Source organism: Grus americana, chromosome 1 (genome assembly GCF_028858705.1).
Source record: "Grus americana isolate bGruAme1 chromosome 1, bGruAme1.mat, whole genome shotgun sequence".
NCBI classification, from domain to species: Eukaryota; Metazoa; Chordata; class Aves; order Gruiformes; family Gruidae; genus Grus; species Grus americana.
The window spans coordinates 32819642-32833918 of record NC_072852.1 but is presented as its reverse complement, the minus strand read 5'-3'; the positions used below and the strand labels follow the sequence as shown (position 1 = coordinate 32833918).

General features: G+C 39.2%; 1 protein-coding gene across 4 annotated transcripts in view; it reads right to left on the bottom strand.

Annotated features, from left to right (window-relative positions):
* The window catches only part of CNTN1 (contactin 1), a 263603-nt gene that overhangs the window by 102665 nt on the left and 146661 nt on the right, over positions 1-14277 (bottom strand). The window contains exon 5 of one of the 4 annotated variants that reach the window (XM_054811869.1): positions 5188-5226. The exons of the other annotated variants lie outside the window; for them this stretch is intronic. The gene's annotated coding sequence lies outside the window, so the exon portion shown is untranslated. The remainder of the gene's footprint in view (positions 1-5187; positions 5227-14277) is intronic. 4 annotated transcript variants of the gene reach the window in all.

Sequence of the window (14277 nt, the reverse complement as noted above, 5' to 3'; positions counted from 1 at the left end):
TCAATAGGCCTAAAAGAACTAATGTCCTGGCACACTGATGATCCACAATATACTCTGGAGCAGAGTTACCCTCTTCCTCCCCTCCCTGCCCCCCTTTTTGGAAGCTGAGACTTCTCCCAAGAATCAAGCACCTAAAAGACAATAAATTCCTTCTCTAGACATGTTTTGAGTCATGCTTTTTGCACGTGAAAGCAATAGCAACAAAACACAGCACCTATAACAAGAAACAAAAACATCAAATATAGTACGATTTGCAGAAAATCATTATAAAATACAGAAGGTACCAGCAATCTGAATGGCAACCTTACTGTTACAAGATGTCTGTTTTCCGTGGCAATTTTCTAATGCACCATTTTTTCAAGTAGGACAACATGCTGGTAGTTAATCACGCTGTGAATTTAACTCTCCTGCTTCCTTTAAATTTACACATCAAAGAATTCAGACCCCGAGAATCAGTAACTTCTTCAGTCAGTTGCTCAGTAGGCACTTTTTCTTTTTTTGTTAAGCAATTAAGAAGCCCTATGGGACTCGCTTTGCTTGCCTGCTACATCATCCTTCTGATTTTCATTTTTTCTACTCTTTGTTTTGGATCCTGTTATTTTATCCTCTCAGATAGTTCATGCAACTAATGAGATGTCTTATTTTCCTTATTTGCATCCACAGATTCATTATGAATCAACATTAATTCTTTTCCCTACAAAGGTTTTACAGCAGTCACACATCTATCTCATCTTGTAGTTAATCAACAACTCTCTAACGAAGGGCCATTTGGTATTGCCATTATAAACAAATTTTTTAGGAAGGTTAGACATCTCCTAATTTGTGGTAAGATCAACAACTCAGCTTTACTATTAAGTATTAATACCGTTTGGTTACTTTCCTTGAGTCACTGAGTGCAAAAAGGTTTTGTTTTGAAATACCTTCAGATAATGAAGTGTTGCTTAGTGGTACTTAAACACAGTCTTTAATCATCATGTCAGCAGCGAAGGGTCAGGCAGCCAGTCCTCCAAGTCCCTATTCACACCGTTTGCTCTATCAGTAGCTGGCTGTTCTTTATTCTAAGGCAATAAATCAGAAAAAGATCACTTACTGCTGCCACAATTCACAGGCATTGCTCAGACTTTTCCGAAAGCATGCTGTAAGGGCTTTCCTGCTTAAAGATTGTCTGGTAAAAAATTTCAGCAAACAAAAATCAATAAACCTTCCACCAAGCACTGAGCATCATACAGAAGAGTATATTGCTTGGTTCCTATACTTAACAAGTAGCTTCTCTTTGTGTCTTAAAGCCTAATTAGTTTAACTTTTGACTCCAAGATAACCACACACACTTAAGGCTCTAAAACCATCATTAAAAAAAAAAAAAGCCATTAATACAAATAAATATCCATTATTAAAACTGGGCATTCTTTCATATGATAAAGAGGAACAAGTGATGTTCCTCAAGGGTCAGTAGTGGGACCGGCACTGTTTAACATCTTGGTCAGCAACACGGACAGCAGGATCGAGAGCACCCTCAGCAAGTTTGCCAACAACACCAAGCTGTGTGGTGCGGTCAACACGCTGGAGGGAAGGGATGCCATCCAGACCTTGACAGGCTTGAGAGATGGGCCCAGGCTTCAGAGATGGGCCCAGGCTTCAGAGATGGGCCACATGAAGTTCAACAAGGCCAAGCGCAAGGTCCTTCACATGGGTCAGCACAATCCCAAGCATAACTACAGGCTGGGCAGAGAATGGATTGAGAGCAGCCCTGAGGAGAAGGACTTGGAGGTGTTGGTTGATGAGAAGCTCAATAAGAGCTGGCAACATGCGCTTGCAGCCCAGAAAGCCAGCTGTGTCCTGGGCTGCATCAAAAGAGGGGTGACCAGCAGGTCGAGGGAGGAGATTCTCCTCCTCTACTCCGTTCTTGTCAGACCCCACCTGGAGTACTGCATCCAGCTCTGGGGGCCCCAACATAAGAAGGACATGGAGCCATTGGAGAGAGTCCAGAGGAGGGCCATGAAAATGATCAGAGGGCTGGAGCACCTCTCCTATGAGGACAGGCTGAGAGAGTTGGGATTGTTCAGCCTGGAGAAGAGAAGGCTCCGGGGAGATCTAATTGCAGCTTACCAGTACCTGAAGGGGCCTACAGGAAAGATGGTGAGGGACTGTTTATCAGGGAGTGTAGTGACAGGACAAGGGGTAATGTCCTTAAACTAAAAGAGGGTCGATTTAGATTAGATATAAGGAAAAAATTCTTCACCATGAGGGTGGTGAGGCACTGGAAGAGGTTGCCCAGAGAGGTTGTGGATGCCCCATCCCTGGAAGTGTTCAAGGCCAGGCTGGATGGGGCTTTGGGCAACCTGGTCTAGTGGAGGGTGCCCCCACCCACGGCAGAGGGGATGGACTAGATGATCTTTAAGGTCCCTTCCAACCCATGCCATTCTATGATTCTATGATTTTTTGGTTACTTTGGCCAACAACTTTCAAGGGAAAAAAAAATTAACTTTTCCAATAAAATTAAGTGTATAATTGCTGTTATCTTTTGGAGTTTCAATTTTATTTTTAAAAGAAAAGAGCAGATTACTTAGAACACCATCTTGAAATTAAATCTTAAATACACCAGATCCATTTCTAAAAAAGATTAATTCGATGTTTCAGAAAATGAAACTATATTACATGAGAATCTTTACTGCACTCTTGGCATTTTCAATCTGATTTTCACATTTTCTTGCACTTAGTAATACCTTCTTATTCATCACTAAATGAAGATATGGGAATGAATCATATGTATTCAACACGTTCATAGCAGATGTATTTATATACATAAAAATGTAACAGTTTATCCATATAATCTGTAACTCAGGATACTCTATAACATACTTCCTATTGTACAGCCAAAGACAAGCTCAGTGGGAGATTTCATCTTCAAACTGCATGTTTCCTAGCAACTCTCTTTAAATCAGAGTAGCTTTTTTTAAAATTTACATCAATCACTTGGAACTGTTGAGAATGCTTAAAAACATCTCTTTCATCCTGTGAATAAACAGTTCGAATCAGACTAGCAGCTGCAAAAGGGAGAAAAAAGGAAAATCAATTGAATGTTTACTAGAATTTCCTAGTGGATTTTGGAATAATGCGTTATTTGTGCCTTTTGGTTTTAAGCTTCCACATTTCAGAATAGCTATTGGTGAGATCCACGGGCATTTTTTACAGGTTTGAGCTGCCATCCACCATTTCAAAGATCCTCTGTGTTTTGAAGACTGCTTTTCAATGATACTTACTCATGAGGTAGAATTAGTTGTATTCTGAAGATTTTAAAAGACAATTGATGGTTACTATTGGTTTCATTACCTACAACTAAAGCATAGTTTCTGTAGTCTTTAGATTTTTTTGAAGAAAAAAACCAAAAAACCAAACCCAAGGGGCCCAGATGCCCTCGGTGGCAGCAACTGGACAGACTGGAGTGTGTGAGGAGTCTGAGTGGTGGCCACTGGAGAAGGAGCCACGGGTCACAGGGGCCCATGTGTCCAGGGTGCCAGCAACTGCAGAAACCGGCTTAGAAACGTATGGTGTGGGTATGTATGGCAGTGTGTAATCGCCAGTGGACATCAAGCCAATTAGCCGGCAATTAGGGTAAGAGGCTTGGGAGCAGGTATTGGAGCGGCTGCCACCAGCAGCTGGGGACACCTGGGGATCCAGGGCCAGGTCTGGGACAGCCTGAGCCCCTCAGGCCAGCTACCGGAGGGGTCCACATTTATGTACGGACACACGCTTTCCACTAACAGGCTTTCATCTTGATCAGCCAGACAGGAGGAGGCTGTTGGCGCTGTTTCTGTTTGCGACCGCTGTTGCTGTCTGTCTGTCGATCTACGTGGCCAGGCACGTACAGACGTATGTACGCACTGTGCGAGCTGCTAAGCATCGCTGCTGGCTGGTCCCGGGCACAGGGAGCTGCTCCTCAGCCTTGCCTCCCTCAGGCAACCGGATTTGGCAACCCTCAACAAAAACAACCCAAAAAATCAGTGAGATGCATCTGACCCTGCATTTCTACCATGCCGTGCAGGATTGGCTCCACGAGTGTGCGAGTGTTTTATCTTTGCAATGCAATACGTCTGAAAATGCAAGTACTTTATCTTTGTAATGCAATAATGTTTATGTGAATAGAAAGTAAAGTACGAGAATTATTTTATAAAAAGTATGACTAATTAGTTTAATGACTGAATCCAGAGAACCATTTGAGATCACTTTTAAGCAATTTATAGGTCTATAAATAAAACCAAAAGAGAGAGGCACTTGATTTTATACATCCAAATCATTTTGCTTTGCTTTTTATTCCTAAATACCAAGGAGAAAAAAGTTAAATAAAAAAACAGGCATTTGAGAGCCAAAGGCCGATCTACTGAACTGTCGGCAAAACAAAAGTATAGGATGAACGCATACAGCAAAATCACAGGAGGCACTCAATGGTTTGCAGGACTGAAGCCTAGAAAATTCCATTTTAGAGATCTTGTTCCAAGTTTCGTATCGTTGTGACAAAAAATACATTTTGATATGTAGATAAATACAGCTTAGGCAATTCAGCCACAAAATGAGACCTTTCTCTTTAGTTATCAAAGTTGAATTAGTAATTCCATTCCAAAAGACTAATTTCAAATAATTACAAATGTTTTAGTTGATAACTATTCTGTTGAATGTAACATGCAAGTGTATTCTTTCACAGATGCTATTTCAGTATGGTGATATGCCAAGGAATCAAAATAACCTTCTCATTTAGAAGGTATTGATTGCAAAGTAATGCTGTAACATCTTGCAGCAACTCCACGTTCTTCCAAGCAACAAAACAGAGTCTCTACAGACTTTGTTACACAACTGCCTACAGGTCCTGCACAGCTATTTGGTGTTTGCTGCATTGCTGATACGGACCTGGAGGCGTTCTAGTATCTAATCTAATATCTACCCTTCAGCTTAAGGCCATTACCCCTTGTCCTATCCCTACATGCCCTTGTAAACAGTCCCTTGTTAGTGCATTTACAAATTAGGAATATCCACACATTAACGTCTTTAAAGAAAATCAATTATAGATGCTTTAATTTATTAACTTTTACACATACTTTCTACTGTGCTTGCCTTCATCTTTCTTCCCTGACCTCTTCCCCAAAGTGCTCAACTTTTCTTAATTGCCTCAAATATTCAATTGAACTAATTTACCTGGAGAGGCATGTAAGGTACCTTTCACATTCAATTTATCTGAAAAAAAAAAAAGGTAAAATTACCTCCCTGATGTACAGCTGAAATGATAAGAGAACAGACAAAACATTACTCACAGTAACCAACATCAGAAATTGAAATATCATTATCTTCAATGGCATCTCTGTGCTTTTATTCTGATGGAGATACAATGAGAACATAGTCCAGCATGCATTATTAGTACATTTAAAAAGGCAATGTGAAAGATGCTGCTACTTATAACTACCAAAAACTGCTGTATATCACATTCTGTGGTCTGCTAATGCATCTGTTGAATTGTTATGGCAATACAAATTTGGTCATTTGGTCTATTTCTCAAAATATTACAATAAATAATTTTTAAAATGTACAGCATTCATACTGTAATATCATTTATGTTCTGAAACATTCTGAGAACTTTGGGGTCTCCTTCTTTGGATAAGAAAATTTTCTAATTCTCATTACAGTTCCAACAATATGAAAAATTCTTCTAATTGGGGCAATGCCTGCAAAATATTTAATATACATAATTAAACTCACCAGGCATTTTGCAATGCAGTTTTATATATCAACTTTTTCTTCTCATTAAGACAGAGTAGCTCTAGGTCACAGCACAGATAGCTTCTGTGCTGATGGTATAACTGAAAATTCCTTTTCTAACATATTGAAATTTGACAATAAGTCAGCATTATCTTAACTGAGAGATGGCATCTTGCATTACTGTTTGATTTGGTGGTTTATTTTAATGCTGCAATCTCGCTTTTCTTTTATAGTAATTGCAGAAATGCATTGGCCATTTTGAAGAGCTAAAATTTCAGTATTTGTGAGCTGTTACAGGATGTGAACTCCAAACTTTTGCAGCTCATTCTTTGGACTCTTAAGCAGAAACAAGATGATAAAGAGACAGAATAGTCCTTTGTCAGTATGGCGTATGGGGACTGAAGAATTTAAAGTAGAAGCATAGTGGAACAAAGGAAATAATACAATGGTATAGGACCTCAGGACCAGGAAATCAGGAATAATTTCTGTGTGATCATTTTGACATGTGCATTTCAAAGCTGTTACTTTTCAAATTTAACTCCAGCTTTACACTTTCTTAGAGTAGAAACAGAATTAAGATCATATACCGGAGCATAAAAAATGTTGAAAGCTAAATGTTTGAGAAGGAACTTGTGTTAGGTTTTCTATGGGAATAAAGTGTTACATGATTTTCACGAAAAGATGAGCTTCAGAAGACTTGCAGCAACCTTCACTCCAGGAGGCACCAGCTCCCCAACAGAGCGCGTACCAAAGACAGCTTTAAGACCTACCCTAACAATGGAACCTCCTTCCTGCTTTTTCCTGTGTTACAGCACTGCAGAGCGTATTTGCTTGGTATGAGCAGACTACTCAATCGTTTATAAGCTGAACTCTTCGGACATTTATCGTGGATGGAAAAGAGCAAATGACAGTCCAAGCATCAGCAATAAACTGATGAATAATGTACATTAATTTACCTCTTTGTTGTACATGATAATTGAATTTCTAATTTCTAAATTTCTCCCGTTTGACATGGGCAAAACTCCCTTTGCCTGTAACTACTGTAACATGGTCAGGAATGGATTTATTGATACAGACAAAAAGAAAAACTCTCTTCATCTATGCTATCGTATTTGACACTTGAAATTACAGTTGAGGAGATTATTTAAGGCACGCTGCTATACTCTTCCAGTAAATTATGTGCAGACTACACTTTATACTTGCCTACATGCCTTATCAGAAGAAAAGCGATTAGACTGAGGAGAAAAAACAAAGCAGATTTTCCTTCCTTTCTTTACCATTGATCTTCTTCTGTCTGGATGTGTGTTTCGCAGTGAAGAAAACTGTTCCTATTGTACAAGATTACAACTCACAAAATAATACCGTGCTATAACATACAGTGGGTCAGATGATTTCATTAATTGCTCATACTTTTTTACCACCATTATTTTATGCTTCATGGCACATCTAAAGATTATTTGTTCTAACACATCATTAGTGCTTTTAATAAAAATGCTTGCATTTAGCAATTTATATTTATCCTGCAAAGTGTGTGAACCTATGGTGAAAACCAAATGCATTTGAATTAAACACAGAGAGAAATGGTCAGGTGATAGTCCTAAGTGGCCAATATTGAGAGCTCTGGGTCTCCATTATGTTCTGAAATAAATGTGACTCATCCTATGTCTCATAAATTTGATTTAAACCATTTAGCTAAAATAAAATGTAAAAAAATAACAATCTACAATTATTAACACTAAACACTAAACTAAGAGCAAAGCAATATATTTGCAAATCAAAGCTACATAAATAAGCTAGTGTCAAAATTAGACTTAAGATATCAAATCAGCTAAGTCTTCAAATTGGCATTACATTATCAAGGAATCAATTCTTTTAAATTCTGAGAAGGGTTAGCCGGAAGTGATCATCTGCTGGTGTGAAACAATTTAATGAATTTGACTAAAATCTGTATATATTTTGAAGATATTTTGAATAACTTTGTATTCAAAACTGAATCTGTACCTTGAAGATGGTTCTAAAGAGTTATTTAGTGTTTAAACCACAAAATTGTTGTTACTGATTTTGCAGATTTCATTTTTCATTTTCTACGTGGTATATAACCCACTGCTCTTCTTAATTCCCAACAGACACAGGATAGATCTTAAAAGAAAACCCCGGTGGAAGAATTCTGAAAGGTCTTGTTAGCCTCTTACAGCAGGCATTGTAAAAGTTTCCTTCAATTCCAGAAGACACTTTAAAGAGTATCCTTTTAAGACTATATTTCAGGGTTATCGTGATGCAGGAAACTTCCTTCTGATGTCTTCCCTTTCAGAACTTTACTGACATTCGTGCTACCAGGCAGGCACATAACTTCACGCTACAACCAAAGCTCTGAAGTCTCAGGTATTTCCCATCTAATAATGACAAAGGAAGGACACGGAAAAGGAAATTACATTTCACAGGACATTTTTGACCTGTTCAGCTCAATAATATTTGTTATTTGGATATAAATGTAAAATCACTCCTGCTATACTTGCTAATGAAAAAAGTCTGGGTTTTTTTAAATAAAAACAAAATCCACAATTAACAATAAGAACAAAGCAGCCACAGTGTTCTTCAATGCTTAGAAAACCACGGCATTCAGTGCAGAAAGGAATAAATTACGGAGGTCATAAACCAGAATGGGTGTGCTCTGGACAGCAGCAACTCTGAAAAGCATGTAGGGGATACAGTGGGCAAGCAATTTAACTGGGGTTTCCAGGACAATGCTGTGGCTAAAAGAACTGTGTGGCCCTTAGGGATTAAATGACTAAGCAGTACCATTATCATGTGAATTTTGTCGTTAGAAATAAGCAAATTTGCTTGGAACTAGCATGAGTCATATTGGAACACTGTAAATAATTATGATGCTGGATGACATTTATTAAAAAAGACTGAAAAAAAAAGAACGTGGAGAGATGTAAAATATACATATATATATATATATACACACATACACATACACAAAAGGAGTGGAGAAAATGCCTTATGGCAAGAACTTTCCCTGTTCAACTGTCTGGCATACCAAGGAGACGACTGAGGAATATCCTGGCTACAGGACATAAGTATGAGTTGAAATTACTGGAGACAAAAAGGGTCCTTTAATCTATTAGGGAAAGGCGTAATAAAAAGAAAAAGCTGGAAATTGATTCTGGAGGATGTATGGTGAAATTTTTAGCAAAGAATACAGTGACATTGCCAGTTCTTGAAGTCTTCAGTAACTACTAAATACTTTCTCGCAAAGCATAAGGTACTGGATGAAGCACTGAGGCAGCTGGTTGAAAGTTACTGACCCACCTCTGAGCTCTCGTGGTCTTTTAAGAACTGGAGCTGCAGAAAGAAGGCAGAGGATGATGTTCTGGCACAGTGTTCCCCCAGAGTGCGATCCTGTGTTTTCAGGCTGGCAATCCTTGTTACCGGTTCCCAAAGCCAGAACCTCCAATTCTACTCTATTTTATGGCACCTCCTTTTAATACTTTCAGGGAAGGCCATTCTTAGACCACAAATTAAATTGCTAGGCTCCAGTGAGGTTCAAAGTAGATAATTTTTAGTGAGCAGTAATTTTTATTGCTCCTAATGAGCAAAAAACTTCCAACCTACTTCATGTTTGAATAGTACAAACAGCTTTGGAAACTGCAAACAAAGCTGTGACCAAGAGATCAAAAATAGAGAAAGAACTGGTTGTAAAAAACTTTCTTGATAACAGCTACATCAATAACAAAAGGTGTTGAGATGATACTGGGTTATGAATTACCTTGAAAGATGTTCCATTCACACAGAAATAAACTACCTGCATGAAAAAGATCTTTATAACCAGCAGCTACACAGCATTCAATCAGCAGCAAGATTAAAAACAGATCTCGATGTATTATGGCTAGATGTCACTGCTTCTCTCTCAAAAAATAAGCTTAATGTTAAATTTTAAGTTTATGCAATAAACCATATGTCAAAGAACTTATTCTGAAACATTTTTATCTTGATACTTTAAATGTTAAAGGTAAAGGTTTTCAATATTAGCTTTTAGATCTATTATTAAAAAAATGATTTTCAAATTTTCTTTTGGTCTCTCCCTCCTTTCCTTTTTTCTAAGTATTTGACCCATTCCCACCAATGTATTTATCACTGACATTTCAAACCTCATTGCTCTAGATGAAATGCTCAGACCTTCTACGCTTCCACTCCTTTCCCAAACACAACTCACTTCTTATGTCTCATTTTTTATTTTTGGCCATTTTTGCCTATATTCAAGCACATTCTGATGAACACATGCACACCCATTGCATTTCTTGTCAGAATCTGTCTAGCGCCAGGAATCAGTAGCATCAAGAACCAGCCTTGTTATACCTTTATTTACTAAACAAAAGCTTCCTCTTATGGCACTTTACCTTTGCTTGTAGGTATTAGCTGAATCTTTGTAAGTTAAATACTCTATGGTATGCACCCCTTACCATAAGGCATGCTTTCTGATACTTTCATTATTCTCATGATTATTCTGTGAAACCACTCAAATATTTTAAATTCTGCCTGAAAGGCATCTGCAATATTATTTAGTATTTCCTAGTTTATTATAATTGAACATCGGAGAAGGCGTATTTACACGTAGTACTAAGATACTGGTTATCTCCGAGACCCCTCTTGTCTTTTTTAAAGCCATTCATCTCACAGAGAAGATAAACTAATCCACAGAAATTACTGAATTGTACAGATATCTACCTGGGGTGGGGGAAGAGGTGAAAACGCCAGGAACTGCTAGTCTGAATATCTTTCCATTCTGCTCTGCATTGTAGCCATTCAGTATTAAGGAAGAAACTGTTCATTCCTTAAACCTGTTTTTAAAAATCCCATGGCATGATTTTGGTTCTGTGAAATGCAGTTAACGAACTGTGCACAATGATTTTCTGTTAGATCTTGGCCTTCCCTATTATTTAATTGGCAATTAGTTCAACATACCGCATTGCATGCACTGCTGATGTTACCAGGTTACCAGGACAGAAAGTACTTTTTCTGAAAGGACCAAAAGCAAAGGAAAAGGGTATATGAAATTCCATCACTGGAAAGGGTGTTTGAAAACCCATCACTACCAGCACTTGGCAAAGACTAAAGAAGGCTAGCAGATTGTGAAAACACTGTCTCAATAGGGAGTATCCTGCCAAAGGTCAGTGTGATGCTGCATAAAAAGAACAGAATAAAAAAAAGCTCCAAAAATGACCACAGCATTCTTCAGATTTCTTGGCTGTAATCAACTTCTGCATCTTACAGCTTTTATTTTTATTAGTTCTCCCTCCTTTTAATGAAAACTGAAATACAACACAACCATTTATATTTGCAGTGTTTCTGGCTGCAACATAAGTGGAGGATAAGGAAAGAAATGACCAATACATTGGCTGCTGCTGCTTTTTCTGCATCAATAAGACCATTATGGCTTCAGACTATAACCTGAATTCTCAGCCAAGTCAGCTTAAGTGAATCTCAGATTTTGAAAGCGTCTTGAGAAGCCTCCTGATTTACCACCATGTTACTACACCTTCTGGATAAGGTTATACAACTTAAAAATTGAAGCAATGCAGCACTGAACTAGGACTATGTCTTAGCTGTACAATTTGTTTGTAAATCATTTTTCAGTAAGCTTTTGTGGAATAAGAAATGTCATTTCTGGAGTTAAAAACAGAGCAGTTGATTTTAAGCACTATATGGACTCTTTTTTTTTTTTTTCCCCCAGGTAGAGAATTAAAGGCAACAATCCATCCTAATGTCTCAAAGCAGATAAAGAGTAAGTGATGTATATAAGTATTGCGCATCCCTGCCGTGATGCAGCTGCTGCTTTTGTGCTACTAATGGATTCCTAAGTTGGCTGAAAAGGAATCTCCAGTCCTTTTTCAACAGGTGACAGGCAAAAATAAATTGCAAATCCTTGAGTTGGCCTGACAGGGAGCCAATTACTATTTCAGCTGACCAGCATCACGTGAGAAGAAAAGCAAGGAAGAAGCAGCATGACAGAAGAAGACAGAAAGATGACAGAAAAAAGCCAAAACTGGGCGAAAAGGAAAAGTGGATTCAATATTGAAAATAAGAAAAGCCTCAAAATAAAATTAGGATAGCCTCATAGTAATTGTGCTGTTTTCCTTTCTTTTCTTTTACATTTGATGGGAGTAAATGCAAAGACCAGGCCCCTGTGGACTTGGTCTAGGGATCTTTTCTGGTATCTTAACAAAACACACTTTGCCCCTGGCAAGTAATTCCAGTTCATTATTGCAGTGATTTGGGTTTTAATGGAGTGCTGCATCTTATTCAGCAGTAAGTATTGGCATGAACTTGGGAGGCAGAAAAGGGGACAGAAGGAAGGTTTACTGATCCCTTCAATTATAAAACCTTGCCCGGAGGAGGGAAGGGTACTGGCCTCAAGGAAAAGGGTGCAAAGAAAAAAGGGATAAACATGGTGATTTGGCTTAATAATATGCTGCCTACTATATCAAACTGGATTAGATACAGTTCATTTCCTGCAAAGGTTTCCCAAGCTTTGCTTTACACTGCCTTGTGCCAAACAAGAGAGTTGTTTCCTGCTATCCCATAAATGTGGGTTTAGTAGAAGGATACAGCTTTAGTACGGAGCGGACTATTGCAGGGTCCAGCCCCAGGTCCAGGCATCTCCTGCTCTGGAGCTTGCTCATGAACTGCCCCCCCAGTACCTCAGCAGGGTGAACAATGATGGGCAGATGGCAAAGATCTCTCCCACAGATGCAATTTTACCACATGTAACAGCTTAGAGCAAACCAACTTACAGACTATATAATGAGTGGCAGTCCTAACACAATACCCACATGTTTCTGTCCTTCTGAGTTTGCAGAAAACATGCCAGTACATATGGCATTGCTGGTTTTGTAATTCACAGCACAAGGCGTTTGATTTGATTTGATCTATATGTAAAAATGCAGTGGAGAAAAACATAATTGAAAACCACCGATTTTCTGTCAGCTGCTTATCTTCTTGTTGGAATGGGTATAAAATCTGAGTCCTTTGGGAAAGGGAATGAGTGGTGCCACTGGAGACAGACAACATATTCATCAGCTCCTCTGGATCCTGCTCTTCAACCTGCATCCCAGTGAGTTTCCTGCCTTTGCAGCCGACAGTAAATAATAGCAGATTTGGGGATTCATAACACAAATACTGTCTATCAGGAAAGAGTGCCTTGTATTACCCAGATTACATAGAAGCAGATCCTCAGGCAATTTTAAATGTGCACAGCTCCCGATGTTTCTGGTATTCTGCTTCCCACCACACAGAAACCTACCAGCTTTTTTCAAAATATTCCATTAGAAATAAAATAAACTGCTTGCTACTAGATCTCAAAACACTTTTTAAAAGCTTCCCCTAAAACTTAATTTCAGGTAAAAAGAGAAGGTTACATCAGTATTCTTACTTTAGCACAAGAAACACAGGGCTGGTGCTCACTTATTGTCACAAAACGGGGGGAAATAATAATAATATCCGAAGGTGTGCTTCTGTCTGCCCTCCAGAACTGTTCCACAGAAAATTATTAGAGGTAAACAAGAGCTGGTACTGAACAACTTCACAAAAAATGTAAGTAATGAAACCAAGCGGAGCCCAATTCCAAGAGCTCACAAGACCTCCTGCCAGGATAACAAGCCAAAAAAGAAGAAAAGGGGAGAGACAGAAAAGATTAAATTGTTAACAGACTCCTGCCTGCCAGGTACCGTGAAAATGCTTCCCTTACGTATGCCTTCCGTGAGGTCTCGGTACTCCCTCATCCGCTCGCCATGCCCGGTACAGCTAACGCAAAGCCCCAGCCTCCCGTGCCCTGCGCACCACGGACACGCTGAGGTTCTTGGTCACGTTTCCTTCCCTTTTTGTCCTACGTTTCACATCTGTTCTCAGCCCACAGCAAATGCTGATCTTTTACACCAGCCTCTGGCTAGAACATCTGTCAAAAAATGGATTAATCTTTGCAAAAATACTACTTTCTTTTTAGGCTCCTAAGGAAAGGAGCTGTAAGCAATCACGCTGCTTGCATGAGTGTCTCTGCCTGTCAGTCTGACAGTGTCTTCCTCCTGATTAACTTTTACCTTCACCAGTCTGTTTTAACCAAATTTGACAGAAGTCCACAGGATGTAAGTAAGTTAATTTATTAAAAGTGTCATGAAAATGGGCGCAGGAGACAGGCCTGGTAAGCAGCACCCGTAAGGGAACGGCAGGAATGGCGTTCAGCCACGGTAACAGAACCTGCACAAGGCAGCGGTCACTCAGGGACGTCTCAGCCATGGGAGAAGCTTGTTGGGGGCTGCAGTTCACCTTGGGGCAGACAACGCAAACACAGCGCACAAAGCCACAGCCAACCACGCTTCAGGAATTCCGCTGCTCACAGCGCTACTTGTTTTCTAATCTCCGTTTTACTTCACAGGATAACGAATTTGATGACGAAATATTGTCCCTGCTAGACCCAGTCCCACGCTAGGTTCATACTTGTGCACTGCAAAACTGTGCAACCAGCGCTTTGGG